Consider the following 15,672-nt stretch of genomic DNA (forward strand, 5'->3'; position numbering starts at 1 on the left):
AATAACCTTTTTAATTTCTTTAACTACTTTATCTGTGTGTTCCTTGGCTTGTTCTGTATATTGCCTGATCTCCTTCCTAATTTCGTTCCTGATGTCTTGAAGAGTTCTATATATTAATCTTTTGAATTCTGCATGTAATTCCAGGAAGGCACCTTCATCCAGTATATCCATTGATTCTTTGTTTTGAGAGCTTGTTGAGGCAATCATGGTCTGTTTCTTTATGTGAGTTGATATTGACTGTTGTCTCCGAGCCATCTATAAGTTATTGTATTAGTTTATTTTATATTTGCTTACTGTATCCTAGCTTATTGCTTTGTTTTGTTTTGATATGCCCAAATGGGTTGCTTGAGTGAGCTAGCTTGATTATTTTTGCCTCTGAAGCTCTGATGTTCTGTCACCAGATGGCTAGAGCTGTTATTATCAGGTATATCAGTATAGGAGTCATTCACTTTTCTTGTATGAATTCAGCTCAGGTGTCCAGGTAGCTGGCCATCAAGTGTGTGGTGCAGGCTTTGCCCTACTGTCTTAGAGGGGCAGGGATGATTGGTGTAGGTACTGGTATCTGGTGGTAGCAGGGCTTTATGCTCTGAACAAAGCAGGGGGCTGAGAACTGTCCCCTGAGTGTCTGTGAGGAAAGCGTGTCCCTGTTCTGTAGAGTGTACAGCTGGGTGGATTCTACAGATGGACTATGGGCAACCAATGCTTTCATTTGTAAGGACTGGGAAGTACTAGTTATCCTTGGACCACTGTCACAGGTGGCTGGATGACCTGAGTGGAGCCACCAGTCCTTAGGCCCCTGATGTGGGTAGGCGAGGACCCTGTTTAATAGGCAAAGTGGTGTCAAATATCAAACACCCACCTCTTCATCGCACAGCTGAAATGGTCGCAATCTGTCAACAAGGACCTATTCTCCTGAAATAGGCCTGCACAGGTCCATGCAGGGGGGAAAGATATTCAAATTCCATGGACCATTTATGCCTGGACAGGAGCCGCTTCTGCCCTGAGTTCCTGTTGTTAGTGAAGGTGGCAAATTATCTTTTCCTCCAGTTGTGAATTTATTCCTATTCCATGGCTGGGAGGATGGCTCTGGGCACTCAGCAGAGCCTATCTCAGACCCAGGGAAATCAACAGCCTCTGAAGCTGGCTTGGGGGTGGGGAGCGGGGTAAAATATATGCAAGTACTTAGCTTTTACCGAAAGCTCCGTTATTCTCTGGTTTCAGAGGTGTGAGTAGGCTGTGCAGCTGGCTGCTTCCCCCTGAGGAAATTGCAGCTGAACGCTACTACCGGACTGCTGCAGCCTCTCCTGGGAATGGTGCCTGAGGGCTCCCGGCGACTCAGGTCAAGTAACTCCTCTCCACTTCTGAACCGTCTCTCCATCCCCCTTGCTGCTCAGTCTGTTTTCTAACTTTGCCTTTGATGTTCAGGGCTCCTAGCTTGCCATAAATATAATTATTTCACTTGTTTTTTTGGTCTTTCTTGTAAGAGCGATCTCAGAAAGCGTCTGGCTATTCCTCCATCTTGGCCCTGCCTCAGCATCCTATATTTTTATTTGCTAAATCTGGCAACCCTATTCCTGGTCTGCCCTTAGAGAAACTCTGCTCCAGGGCTGCTGCTCTTTCCTGCAGGGAGATTCTTTCTGAAGCATCAGACATCCATACCAGGAGAACTGGGACCAGCCAGCTCACTCCATAGCTCACATTGCTGTCATCTTTGCTAACTGCCTCAATTGTAAGTCCCTCCAGTCATCTATCTTCTTGTTACTGGCATCCTCAAGCCTCTCTGAATTTTCTTTTCCCTGGCCTAGTCTCTCATTGCACCCCATCACTCCTATGTATACCCCATTTTTGGACTTTACTTCACCTTTGAAGCTCTTGCCATCCTAACAGGATGGCATAACATGCCCCCAGCCAGCCTCTTTACTGTCATTTATAAATCTTGCCCTCATTTGTTATAGATTTTGACTTCTGGCTCACAGTCTTTCTTCATCCCAATGCCTGCTATCATCTGGAGTGACCGACTGTGATTGTTAAGGTTGTATGTTGACTTGGCTTGGCCATGATTCTCAGTGGTTTTGCAGTTATGATGTAGTTTGGCAGCTGTGTAATGATGTGATCACCTCCGTGATGAGATTTAATATAATGTGATCACCTCCTTGATGAGATCTGCTGTGAGTAGCCAATCAGTTGAAAGTGAGTTTCCTTGCGGGGGGGTGGCCTGCATTGAATATAGGTGGACTTTCTGGCAAGGCTCATGGCTTTTTGCTCACACTGGATCCTGCGGCTGCCTCCTGTTTAACTGACCTCTGATTCTTGGGACTTGAGTTAGCAGCTTACCTGCCATCTTGCCTACTGATCTTGGGATTCCTCAGTCTTTGCAGCCTGTGAGCCAGAGCCCTGCTGCTGTCTGACTTGCTGATCTTGGGTTCTCCAGCCCTTGCAGCAACATAAATCTGGAGAAACCTCTCCTGATGCATGGACTTGGAATATTCCAGCCTCGACAATCATGTGAGTCGTTTCCTTAATATAAATATCTTTTTTATATATATATTTATATCTTTACTGATTTTGCTTGTCTAGAGAACTCAGTCTAAGACACCCATTCATCATCTGGGCCTCTCACCTTTTTGACCATCTCAGTTCCCATTGTCTAGTGCTGTTGCTGTGTAGTTGGCTCTAACTCATGGAGAGCTTACACAAACAGAATGAAACATTGCCTGGTCCTGCACCATCCTCACAATGCTTGGTATGTTTGAGCCTACCGTTGCAGCCCAATGGATGTTTGCAGCTATTACTTCTCATTTTGAGTTGTGTCACATCAGCAAATGAAGATCCCGAAGTCATCATCTTAAAGATCTGCATCATTAAGGTTGACTTTACTTTGAGGAGGCAACTTTTCTCTAGTCGTATTTTAAATGCTTTCTAACCTGAAAGGCTCATCTTCCAGCACTATATCTGACAATGTTCTGTTATTATCCATAAGCTTTTCCTTGGCTTATTTTTGGAAGCTCTGCTAAAACATGTCCACCATAGGTTACCCTGCTTATATTTGAAAGAATATGGTTTCGTCCCTGGAATCTTAAATATCCTATTCTCTGAACACTACCTTCTAACCTTCCATTCTTTCACTTTTTTCCTATGCCCTTGTTCTTCAATCTCAGGGAGCCCTCTAAGCCCTAGACTTCTCAACTATCAATCTTTCCTTTTTTCAAGTTAGGTAGTAAGCAAACATATAAAATAATGTCAGGTCTTAGATATATCCAATTGTCTACTGGACATCTCCAATCAGATGTCCTGAAGGCACTTCAAACTTAACATATTTCAAACTAAATGCATCATCCCCTCCTAATCTGCTCCTTATCTATGTTCCCTACCTCAATGTCTGTCACTATTTGGCCAAGCCAAAAACCTGGGTGCCATCCTTTATCCCTTCCTTTTGTTCATTATCCTACTTTCTAGCCGTTCACCAGGTCCTAACTCTTGACCATCTAAGATCAGTCCACTTCTCTTCAGCCCTACTGCTACTACCTTAGTTCAAGCTGCCAACATCTCTCATCTGGATGATCTCAGCAGCCACCTACCTGGTCTCCTTGCCTCTAGCTTTGGTCTCTTCAATCCCTCCCCCACATTGCAGCCCTAGTGAGTTTTCTATAATTCATACTGGGGTATGTTCTCCTTCATCAGATATCTAAACTCCCTGCAAAGGGATACAGAGCTCTTTGCAGTCTCATCTCTCCTTACTCTCCCTCCTATCCTCTGGGCTCCAGCCACACTGAATTTCCTGCCTTTTCTTCACCTGACCCACCTGCCCTCCTCTCCAGGCTTTTGAATAGTCTGCTCTTCCATCTGGCTCATCTTCTCTTACCTGACCTTCAAGTATCAGTCTTATCTGATACTCTAATTTGAGTCAGGTGCCTGTTCTGTGTCCTCCCTTGGCAATTTGTGCTCACTGTTGTGACATCACACTAAACTGAAATTGCCTGTACATGTGTACCTCACAAGACCAAGACCCTGTGCATTGCTGTATTCCAATGCCCAACCAGTGCTTGATACACAGTAGACCCCTAGGACATGCACTTTGAACAACAACAACAAAAAAATGAGAATCAGAGGATAAGGGGCTAGAGGTCATTAAAAGCCAAGGGGGAGCCCTGGGCAGTAATAATCCTGGGGATTTAAGAAAGGTACTGGATCAGTTAACTTTTGCTGCAAAATAAACAAACCATTCTAATACTTAATTAAAATAATAATCATTTATTTATGTTACATTTATTCTGTAGGTCAGCAATTTGGGTTAGACTCAGCTGGGGAGTTCTCCTGGTCTTGGCTAGTCTCAACTCATATGTTAGAGGTTACTTGCTGGGTTGGCTGGAAGCTGGCTGGTCTTGGGTGGTCCTTGGCCCATATAGTTTACCTCTGCTTCATGTGGTTTCCCATCCTCCAGCAGGGTGGACTAGTTCTTATGGCAATTGGCAGAATTCTAAGAGAGTGTGCAGAATCATACAAGGTCTCTTAAGGTCTAGCCTTGGATCTGACACAATGTCAGGTCCTCTGCATTCTATTGATTGAAGCAAGTCACAAGGCCAACCCAAGTTCAAGGAGTGAGGAAATAAACTCCACCTGTTGATGGAAGGCGCTGCAAGGCACATTGCAAAGGGGTGTGGACATAGGAAAAGTGATGGATTGGATCATTTTTGTGAACAATCTGCACAGAGACCCCATAATAAGTAAAGAAACTGGTAGATTAAAATGTGTAAAGAAGCAGATTTCTGGAAAGTATCATCATTCAATGAGTCAATGCCCAAATGCTTATATAGTTTATTTTTATTTTGTAACTTGAAAATGTTGCATGTGCAAGCATGATGATTTTCAGCCCCGGTCAAAAGTAGCTGTTTGGAACTGGATTATGTGGACTGTTTGGGCAGGAAGGCACATGGAAAAACATCACTGCAATGAAAAGACATTGACAGTTAGCTTCATAAGGGAAGGGGTTGTGTTCACCTTATTAATTTTTATCTGTAGCACCTCACATGATTAGCACATGGAAAACACTCAGCAAATATTTGTAGAGGGAAGGATTGAATAATACCACACCCTTTGCCATAGAGTCAATAGTGACTCATGGTGGCTCCACATGTTACAGAGTAGAATTGGCTATAATCTTTATGGAAGAAGATCACCAAGCCTTTCTCCCATGGTGCTTCTGAGTAGGTTTGAACCTCTCAACTTTAGTTAGCATTTGTGCCCCCCAGGGATGCAGTGACTGGACAATAGGAAACCTGGATTTACTATTGTAAAGGAGGTTTCGAAGGAGAACTGAATGCCTCGTTTTACTGACAGTGCTGCTGTGTGTGGTATGCGCCAGTGATTCCCCACCCAAGGATACCTGGTGATTGGGTCGGGGAGTAGAGCTCTAAGACGCAGTCTGCTTTCTGCTGGCCAAGCCAGGTTCCCGGTGCCTGTCTGTCTGCCTGGTTGTTGTTAGTTGCCATTAAGTCTACTGCGACTCATGGTGACCCATGTGTTCAGAGTAGAACTGCGTTCCATGGGGTTTTCAAGGCTGTGACCTTTCAGAAGCAGATTACCAGGACTCTCTTCCAAGGTGCATCTGGGTGGGTTCAAACTGCCAACCTTTCTGCTAGTAGTGGAGCACTTACCAGTTTGCACCACCCAGGGTCGCCCATTGTCTGCCTGGAGGGGGAGACATTTAATTAAGACAAACACATTTTGCTTGCCAAGCAGCAAGCCCCCCAGAGCTGCATCTGCTAGGAAGGGGTACCTTTTCCAGAATGTCACAAAAGTTCCCAATGAACTAGCAGGGGCCTGCTACTCGACCTAAAGGCAGCAGAGAACTGGATACTGAGGGCTAGGAGATGGCCCAGAATGCACAAAGCAAGAGAATAAAATAAGCACAAAACTAGATACACAGTTCTTATAGGTGGATCAAGATAAATTAATGAGGGATTGAGAGAAAACAGGAGCAAAGGAAAAAAAAAAAAAGGCTTAGTGAGGTTAATATGTCTGGATCAAATTCAGAAGCCAACTGAGAGTTAACAGGGACCAGAACAGAAAAATGTGCAAAACCTGATTTGTTTCTAGAAAAGGCAAATCCATAGAGGTAGAAGATAGATTAGTAGTTGCCTAGAGCAGCTGAAAGCCACCAGCTGCTCCTCGGGAGAAAGACGTGGCAGTTGCCTTCTGCAAAGATTACAGCCTTGAAAACCCCGTGGGGCAACTCTACTCTGTCTTACAGGATCACTATGAGTCACAATCTTCTCCACAGCACAGGTGGGGCTGGAGGTGGCGATGAGGGTTGACTGAAAATAGGTATAAAGTTTCTTTTTAGTGTGATGAAGATGTTCTAAAATGAGATTCCAGGGATGATTGAAGAACTTTGTAAATATACTAAATTTTTATTGAATTGTATACTTCAAGTAGTTGGATTTTTATAGTAGGTAAATTTTACTATCAATGAAGCCATTTTAAAAATACTGTTTTTCTCTTGTCAGTTTGGAAACCCTGGTGGCGCTGTGGTTAAGAGCTATGGCTGCCATCGAAAAGGTCAGCAGTTCAAATCCACCAGGTCCTCCTTGGAAACTCTATGGAGCAGTTCTACTCTGTCCTACAGGGTCTCTATGAGTTGGAATCGACTCGACAGCAATGTTTTTTTTTTTTTTTTCTTGTCAGTTTTAGCGTCACTAAAAGTGAAAGACAAGAATTCGTGTCCCTCTGATGTGATGCAAAAGGAGGGTTATAGCAAGCCTCCCTTCTGAAGCGTTCTGGCCAAAAAACAATTGAACCTGACTCTAATCCAGTTATCAGTTTACAGGAAATACAGAAAATGGAGGAACAAGTTAAATAACACCACAGGAAGCAAAGAGACAAATCCAGAATATGAGATATTCTCAAGTCAATGGCATGAAAATAAAAAAGGACAGGAAGGGATATGTGTTACGGATGGAAAGAGATGTGATCTATCAACAAATTGAACTTTGTCTGTGCCCAGAAATAAACCAACTGGAAGAAGACACGAGACAATGGTGGGAAATTGAACATGGACTGGTTATTAGATGATATTAAGAAATAAATGTTAACCTTGTTGGGTGTAATGGTATTTTGTTTATATTAACAATATCTGTTAGGTAGACACAATCATGGACCCCCAGAGATGTATCCACACTCTCATCCCTGGAACCTCACTTGACAAAGGGATTTTGCAGTTGTGATTAAAGAACTTAAACAGTTTATCCTGGGTTATCCAGGTGGGCCCAATGTAACCACAAATGTCTTTATAAGACAGATACAGGAGGAATCAGAGTTAGAAAAAGGAGATGTGACGATGGAACCAGAGGTTGGAATGAAGTGCTTTGAAGATGTAGGAAGGGCCCATAAGCCAAGGAATGCAGGCAACTTCTAGAAGGTGGAAGAGGGCAGGGAAACAGATTTCCCCCTAGAACCTCCAGAAAGAACACAGCCCTGCCGACGCCTCAATTTTAGGACTCGTGACCTCTAGAACTGTAAGATGATAAATCTGTGTTGTTTTAAGCCACTAAATTTGTGGTAATTTGTTACAGGAACAATAGACAACTAATACAAATACCTTTACGAGTACAGCCTTTTGGTTCAACTGAAATTTTTTTTTTTTTTTAGCATAAATCCCTAAGAGTAGGGTTAATGGGTCACGGCTATTACTACATTTTAATATACTGTTTTCCAAAGAGTGTTTACCAGATGTTAAAACTACCAGCAGAGTTACCTGGGAAGCATGGGCCATTATTAAACTTTTTAAAAGATAATTTAGTATGTTTAAAAGTTTTATTTGTATATGTTTTATTACCAGTAAGAATGAGAGTATTTCCATTTGTGTATTTACCACACGGATTTCCTCACGTATGAATTATCTAGTTATGTCCTTTGTATGGAAACCCTGGTGGTGTAGTGGTTAAGTGCTACGGCTGCAAACCAAAGGGTTGGCAGTTCAAATCCGCCAGGTGCTCCTTGGAAACTCTATGGGGCAGTTCTACTCTGTCCTATAGGGTCTCTATGAGTCGGAATCAACTCGACGGCACTGGGTTTGATTTTTGGTTTTGGTCCTTTGTGTATTTTTTTTTTTTTTAGGTGTTTGTATGACCAGGTTTTAGGGGGTTCATGATCCCCCTGGACTTATCTGTCATATGCTGTGAGTGTACGAATTTGTGTACATTTTTTCAATTCTTTTTTTTATAATTTTTATTGCGCTTTAAGTGAAAGTTTACAAATCAAGTCACTTTCTCACATAAAAACTTATGCACACCTTGCTACATACTCCCAATTACTTTCCCCCTAATGAGACAGCCCTCTCCCTCCTTCCACTCTCTCTTTTCGTGTCCATTTTGCCAGCTTTTAACCCCCTCCTCTGTATATTTTTACTTATTGGTTTTACTGTTTATTTAAATAGAGTAACAGAAACAGAATTTACTTTCAGTGGCGAAAAGGCATTCTTCCAAGATCCAGTGAGGATCTGATGCTATTTTATACTAGTATTTCTGTAAGTTAGTTCTTAAACTTACCTCGTTAAATTAAAAAAAAAAAAATTTGGTGAATGGTTTAAAGCCTTGTCATAACTTCTTTCTTTCTAATTTACTATTGTCCTCAAGCCACTTATTAGATAATCCTTTCTTACTCCTTTGTTTTGAAATTTTGAGAGGTTTGAAAGTGATGGTTTTTCTAAGTATTTTGGACAACAGCAGAATCTTGGTCTAAATCAGTCACAAAAGTAGAAGGATGCAGATGGGGTGGGTTTCTCATGTGTCCCTGCCTCTCTGGGCACCTGAGAGGGCGACTGAAGAGATATGGCAGGACTGGGAGGAGGTTCCAGGGGAGCCAGCTGTACTCCATTTCTTGGCACAGTAAGAATGAGGGAATTTTCATGAGGGTCAAATGGACACCACAAAAAGTTGCTGGGCTGAAGCCTCTGGGTAGCTGTAATCTACCCAAGAGGGAAAGCCTTGAAGAACCCTCCTAAGAACTCACACAGGTACCCCTGGGAGAGCCAGTCACTGGCTGTATGCCATACAGGGGCATCAATGGCCAATGAGCGTTGAACAGAGAACAGCAACCACTGAGAGAGGACTACAATGAATAGACCCTTGTTCCTTTCCTCTCCTGCCTCTCCCACCTACACACTGGAGAGGGGGTTAGTGTTGGGGCCTCTCAGGACCTGACCATGGCCTTCTACTCTAAAGCAGCCAGAGTCCCAGCTGCAGCTTATGCGGGGGGAGGGTAAGTGATGCTTTGACTGGAATCTGAGATTAAAATTGTAAATAACTGAAAGTGAGTAGGAGGCTCATAAAAATGCTTCACCAAAAGAATAAAAAGAGAACCCACAGACTGGGAAAAAAATTTGGGGTACAACACATCCAACAAGGGTCTAATCTCTAAAATCTATAGACAACTTCAACACATCTATAACAAAAAGACAAATAATCCTATTAAAAAATGGGCAAAGTACATGAACAGGCACAAAGAAGACATTCAGATGGCTAACAGACACATGAGGAAATGCTCATGATCATTCGGCATTAGAGAAATGCAAATCAAAAATACAATTAGATACCATCTCACCATGACATTACTGGCACTAATCAAAAAAACAGAAAATGACAAATGTTGGAGAGTTTGCAGGCAGATTAGAACTCTTATGCACTGCTGGTATAAAATGGTACAACACTATGGAAAACGATATGGCACTTCCTTAAAAAGCTAGAAATAGAATAGAAATACCATATGATCCAGCAATTCCGCTCCTAGGAATATACCCTAGAGAAATAAGAGCCATCAAACAAATAGACATACGCACACCCATGTTCATTGCAGCATTATTCACAATAGCAAAAAGGTGGAAACAACCTAAGGACCCAACAACACATGAACGGATAAACAAATTATGGTACGTACACACAATGGAATACTACACAACTATAAATAACAAGGATGAATCAGCAAAACATCTCTCAACATGGATGAATCTGGAGGGCATTATACTGAGTGAAGTAAGTCAACCACAAAAGGACAAATATTGTTTGAGGCCACTATTATAAAAACCCAAGAAAAGGTTTACACACAGAAATAAACAATCTTTGACAGTTATGAAGGAAGGGAGAGGTGGGGAGGGGAAATCACTAACTAGATCATAACTAAAACCAAACCCAAACCATTGCTGTTGAGTCAATTCCGACTCATAGTGACCATATAAATCAGCGTAGAACTGCCCCATAGGGTTTCCAAGGAGCACCTGGTGTATTCGAACTGCCAACCTTTTGGTTAGCAGCCATAGCTCTTAACCACTATGCCATCAGGGTTTTAGACAAGGGTTAACTTTGGTGAAAGGAAAGACAACACACAATACAGGGGAATTCAGCACAACTTGACCAAGGCAAAGTCATAGAAGCTTCCTAGACACATCCAAACACCTTGAGGGACCGAGTTACTGGGGCTGAGGGCTGGGGATCATGGTCTTGGGGGACATCTAGCTCAACTGGCACAGCATAGTTCATAAAGAAAATGTTCTACCTCCTACTTTGGTGAGTAGCTTCTGCGGTCTTAAAAGCTTAGGGGAAACTATCTAAAATCCATCTATTGGTCCCATCACGTTCAAAGCAAAGGAGAAAGAACAAAACCAAAGACACAAGGAAAATATCAGTCCATAGGACTAAAGGATCACATGAACCACAGCCTCCACCAGCCTGAGCCCAGAAGAACTAGATGGTGCCTGGCTACCACTACCGATGACTCTGACAGGGATCACAACAGAGGGTCCTGGACAGAGCAGGAAAAAAATGCAGAACTAAATTCAAAATCACAAAAGAAAACCAGATCAAGCCTCAGTGAGCTAGGAAGCAGTGGGCTGCGGCAGCTCACCTGGGCTTACCCTTAGTTCTCCCGACCCAATACACGTTGCTTTGGCCATATGCTGAGAGCTAAGGGATAATAAGCCCTTGTGCTCAAGAGACGTGATAGAGATCCATGAGAGATTCTCAGGGATCAAGGCCAATTTGACATCCAAGCCATCGATGAAGGTGTGGTCAAGAGTTGGCCTGGACCAGAAAACAACAACGCTCATACACCGCCCTCATTTGCCGTAAGCTGGCTTGCTTTCCCTCTCCATTCCCCTGGTGAATTGAGGTCTCTGGCGTCTGGGGTAGCCAAGAACCTGTGTGCCTATAATATTAATAACTAATAAAGACACTGTGGAAAGACACACACACAAAAAGAAGACCAGACTTACTGGTGTGACAGACACTGGAAGAACCTCTGAGACTATGGCCCTCTGACACCCTGCTAACTCAGAATTGAAGCCACTCCTGTAGTCCACCTTTCAGTCAAAGATTAGACTGGTCTATAAAACCAACAGTTCAAAGGTGTCAATTCTTCTTCGGTCTTCCTTATTCATCAGTCCCTGGAGAAGGACATCACGGTTGGTAAACCACAGGGTCAGCGAAAAAGAGGAAGACCCTCAATGAGATGGTTTGACACAGTGGCTGCAACAATGGGCATAAGCATAACAACGATTGTGAGGATGGTGCAGGATCAGGCAGTCTTTTTTTTTTTTTAGTAAAGCCAAAAAAGTTTCATTCGGCATATATTCAAAAAGGCAAAAATGGGAAATTGGACAAACATGCTGCCAGAGCCATGTCTGCCCGAATCCAAGGAATATTACAGAACAGACAAAAGTGGGAAATGGACAAGCATGCTGCTAGAGCCATGTCTGCCCAAGTCCAAGGATTACAGAATAAGCGAGAGTAGGAGAATGGACAAGCACGCCAGGCAGTCTTCTGTTCTGTTGTACGTAGGGTCGCTATGAGTTGGAACAAACTTGGTGGCACCTAGCAACAACAACAACATAAAACAAATGATAACACTTATGTGGAATGTGCTTCTAAGTTCCATCAAGTATATGAGACCAATATGCAACATCTGCCCAAAAGCAGAGACAAGGAGGCAGGAAGGGATAGGAAACCTGGGTAAATGGATATGGGGAAACTGGGGTGTAAAGGAAAAGGGGGAGAGTGCTGAAACATTGCAGGAATTTAAACTAATGTCACAAAACAATTCGTGTATAAATATTTGAATGAAAAACTAACTTGTGCTGTAAACTTTCACCTAAAGCTCAATTAAAAAAAAAAGTGAGTAGAAAGCTAAAAAATCTGTCCAAGAGGTAGTTTCCCATTGCCCTAGAGTCAATTCTGACTCATAGAGACACTACAGGATGGTGTAGAACTGCCCCATAGGGTTTTTGTCATGGATTGAATTGTTTCCCCCCAAAATATCTGTCAACTTGGCTGGGTCATGGTTCCCAGTATTATATGATTGTCTATCATTTTGTCATTTGATGTGATTTCCCTATGTGTTGTAAATCCTATCGCTATGGTGTAATGAGATGGATTAGTGGCGGTTATATTGATGAGATCTGCAAGATTAGATAGCATCTTAAGCCAATCTCTTTTGAGATAGAAAAGAGAGAAGTGAGCAGACAGCCATGGGGACATCGTACCACCAAGAAAGATGCACCAGGAGCACAGTGTGTCCTTTGGACCTGGCGTCCCTGTGCCTGAGAAGCTTCTCGACCAGGGGAAGACTGATGACAAGGACCTTCCTTCAGAGCCGACAGAGAAAGCCTTCCCCTGTAGCTGATGCCCTGAATTTGGACTTCTAGACTACCGGGCTGTGAGAGAGTAAACTTCTGTTTGTTAAAGCCACCCACTTGTGGTACTTCTGTTATAGCACCACCAGATGACTAAAACAGGTTCCCAAGGCTGTAATGCCTATAGGGGCAGATTGCCACATTCCTCCAGCACTGAGTTCGAACTACCAATCTTTAGGTTAGCAGCCGGGCACCTAACCACTGTGCTACCAGGGCTCCTTAAGAAGTTAGTTAAAGCGTTGCCATCAAGTCAATTCTGACTCATAGCGACCCTACAGGACAGAATAGAACTGCCCCATAGGGTTTCCAAGGAGCTGATCAGGAGATAAGAGATTTGCCAGAGCATGGTTGAAAGAAATGATTGAAAGAAAATTCAAACAATTTCATCTCTGGGAGCTGAGACTGCTTAATAATGCAGGGCTTGCCACAGAACAAGAACGTAAATCTTCTCTGCAGTATTAAATGTTAAAAAACACTCAAGCAATAACTAAAGAATCTTGAAGAAAAGGGTTATGGATTCTATATTTCACCACTCGCCTGTCTCAGTTTATCACACTGTGGTGGTGCGTGTTGTTGTGATGCTCAAAGTTGTGCCGCTGGTATTTCATATATCAGCAGGATCACCCATGGTGGATAGGGTTCTGCAGGGCTTCCAGACCAAGGCAGAACAGGAAGGACCTGCCAATCTACTTCCTAAAAAATGGGCCAGTGAAACCATAAATGATATAGTGCTAGGAGGTGAGCCCCTCAGTTTGGAAGGCATTCAAAAATGACTTGGGAAGTGCTGCCTCCTCAAATAGAGTCCACCTTAATGACATGGATGGAGTAAAGCTTTTGGGACCTACATTGGCTGATGTGGCACTACTCAAAATGATAAGAAACAGCTGGAAATGTCCACTAATAATCAGAATATGGACTGTATGGAGTATGAATCTAGGAAAATTGGAAGTCATCAAAAAAGAAATGGAATACATAAAAATCAATATCCTAGCCATTAATGAGCTGAAATGGACTGGTATTGGCCATTTTGAATCAGACAGTCATATGGTTTACATATGACAAATTGGAACGACAAATTGAAGAGGAATGAGGTCGCATTCATCATCAAAAAGAATGCCTCAAGATCTGGTGAGGTACAATGCTGTCAGTGATAGGATAATAATCTATACACCTACAAGGAAGACCAGTTAATACAACTATTATTCAAATTTATACACGAATCACTAATGCCAAAGATGAAGCAATTGAAGATTTTTACCAAGTTCTGTAGTCTGAAATTGATGAAATAAGCAATCAAGATGCATTGATAATTACTGGTAATTGGAATATGAAAGTTAGAAACAAAGAAGGATTGGTAGTTGGAAAAAATGGCCTTGGTGATAGAAATGATGCCAAAGATCACATGATAGAATTTTGCGAGACCAACGCCTTCATTGCAAATATCTTTTTTCAACAACATAAATGGCAACTATATGCTTGGGGCTCACCAGATGGAATACACAGGAATCAAATCAACTACATCTGTGGAAAGAGGCAATGGAGAAGCTTAATATCATCAGTCAGAACAAGGCCAGGGCCTACACCAGAACAGAACATCAATTGCTTATATGCAAATTCAAGTTGAAGCTGAAGAAAATTAAAACAAGTCTATGAGAGCCAAAGTATGACCTCCAGTATATCCCACCTGAATTTAGAGACCATCTCAAGAATAGATTTGATGCACTGAACGTTAATGACCGATGACCAGATGAGTTGTAGGATGATATCAAGGACATTATACAAGAAGAAAGCAAAATATCATTTAAAATACAGGAAAGAAAGAAAAGACTAAAATGGGTGTCAGAAGAGACTAAAACTTGCTCTTGAACATACAGTAGCTAAAGTGAATGGAAGAAATGATGAAGTAAAAGAGCTGAATAGAAAATTTCAAAGGACGGCTTGAAGTATTAAAATGACACGTGCAAAGACCTGGAGTTAGAAAACCAAAAGGAAGAACACGCTCAGCATTTCTCAAGCTGAAAGAACTGAGGAAAAAGTTCAAACCTCAAGTTGGAATATTGAAGGATTCCATGGGCAAAATGTTGAGCAACGCAGGAAACATCAAAAGGAGATGAAAGGAATACACAGAGTCATTGTGCTAAAAAAAGAATTGGTTTACGTTGAATCATTTCAGAAGGTAGCATATGATCAAGAATCGATGGTACTGAAGGATGAAGCTGAAGCTGCACTGAAGGCAATGGCGAAAAACAAGGCTCCAGGAATTGAGGGAATACCAACTGAGATTATTTCAACAAATGGATGCAGTGCTGGAGGTGCTCACTTGTCTATGCCAAGAAATTTGGAAGAAAGCTACCTGGCCAACTGACTGGAAGAGATCCGTATTTGTGCCCACTCCAAAGAAAGGTGATCTAACAGAATGCAAAATTTATCAAGCGATATCATTAATATCACACACAAGTAAAATTTTGCTGAAGATAATTCGAAAACGGTTGCAGCAGTACATCAACAGGGTACTGCCAGAAACTCAAGCTGGATTCAGAAGAGGACGTAGAATGAGAAATATCATTGCTGTTAGATGGATTCTGGCTGAAAGCAAAGAATACCAGAAAGATGTTTACCTGTGTTTTACTGACTAAGCAAAAGCATTCAACTGTGTGGATCATAACAAATTATGGATAACTTTGTGAACAATGGGAATTCCAGAATGCTTAATTGTGCTCATGCAGAACCTGTACATCAACCAAGAGGCAGTCGTTCGAACCAGAACAAGGGGATACTAAGTGGTTTAAAATCAGAAAAGGTGTGGGTCAGGGTTGTATCCTTTCACCATACTTATTCATTCCGCATGCTGAGCAGAGAATCTGAGAAGTTGGACAATACGAAGAAGAACGTGGCATCAGGTCTGGAGAAAGACTCAGTAACAACCTGCAATACTCAGATGACAAAACCTTGCTTGCTGAAAGTGAAGAGGACTTGAAACTGTTACTGATGAT

The sequence above is a fragment of the Elephas maximus genome, chromosome 19 (genome assembly GCF_024166365.1).
Source record: "Elephas maximus indicus isolate mEleMax1 chromosome 19, mEleMax1 primary haplotype, whole genome shotgun sequence".
Lineage (NCBI taxonomy): Eukaryota > Metazoa > Chordata > Mammalia > Proboscidea > Elephantidae > Elephas > Elephas maximus.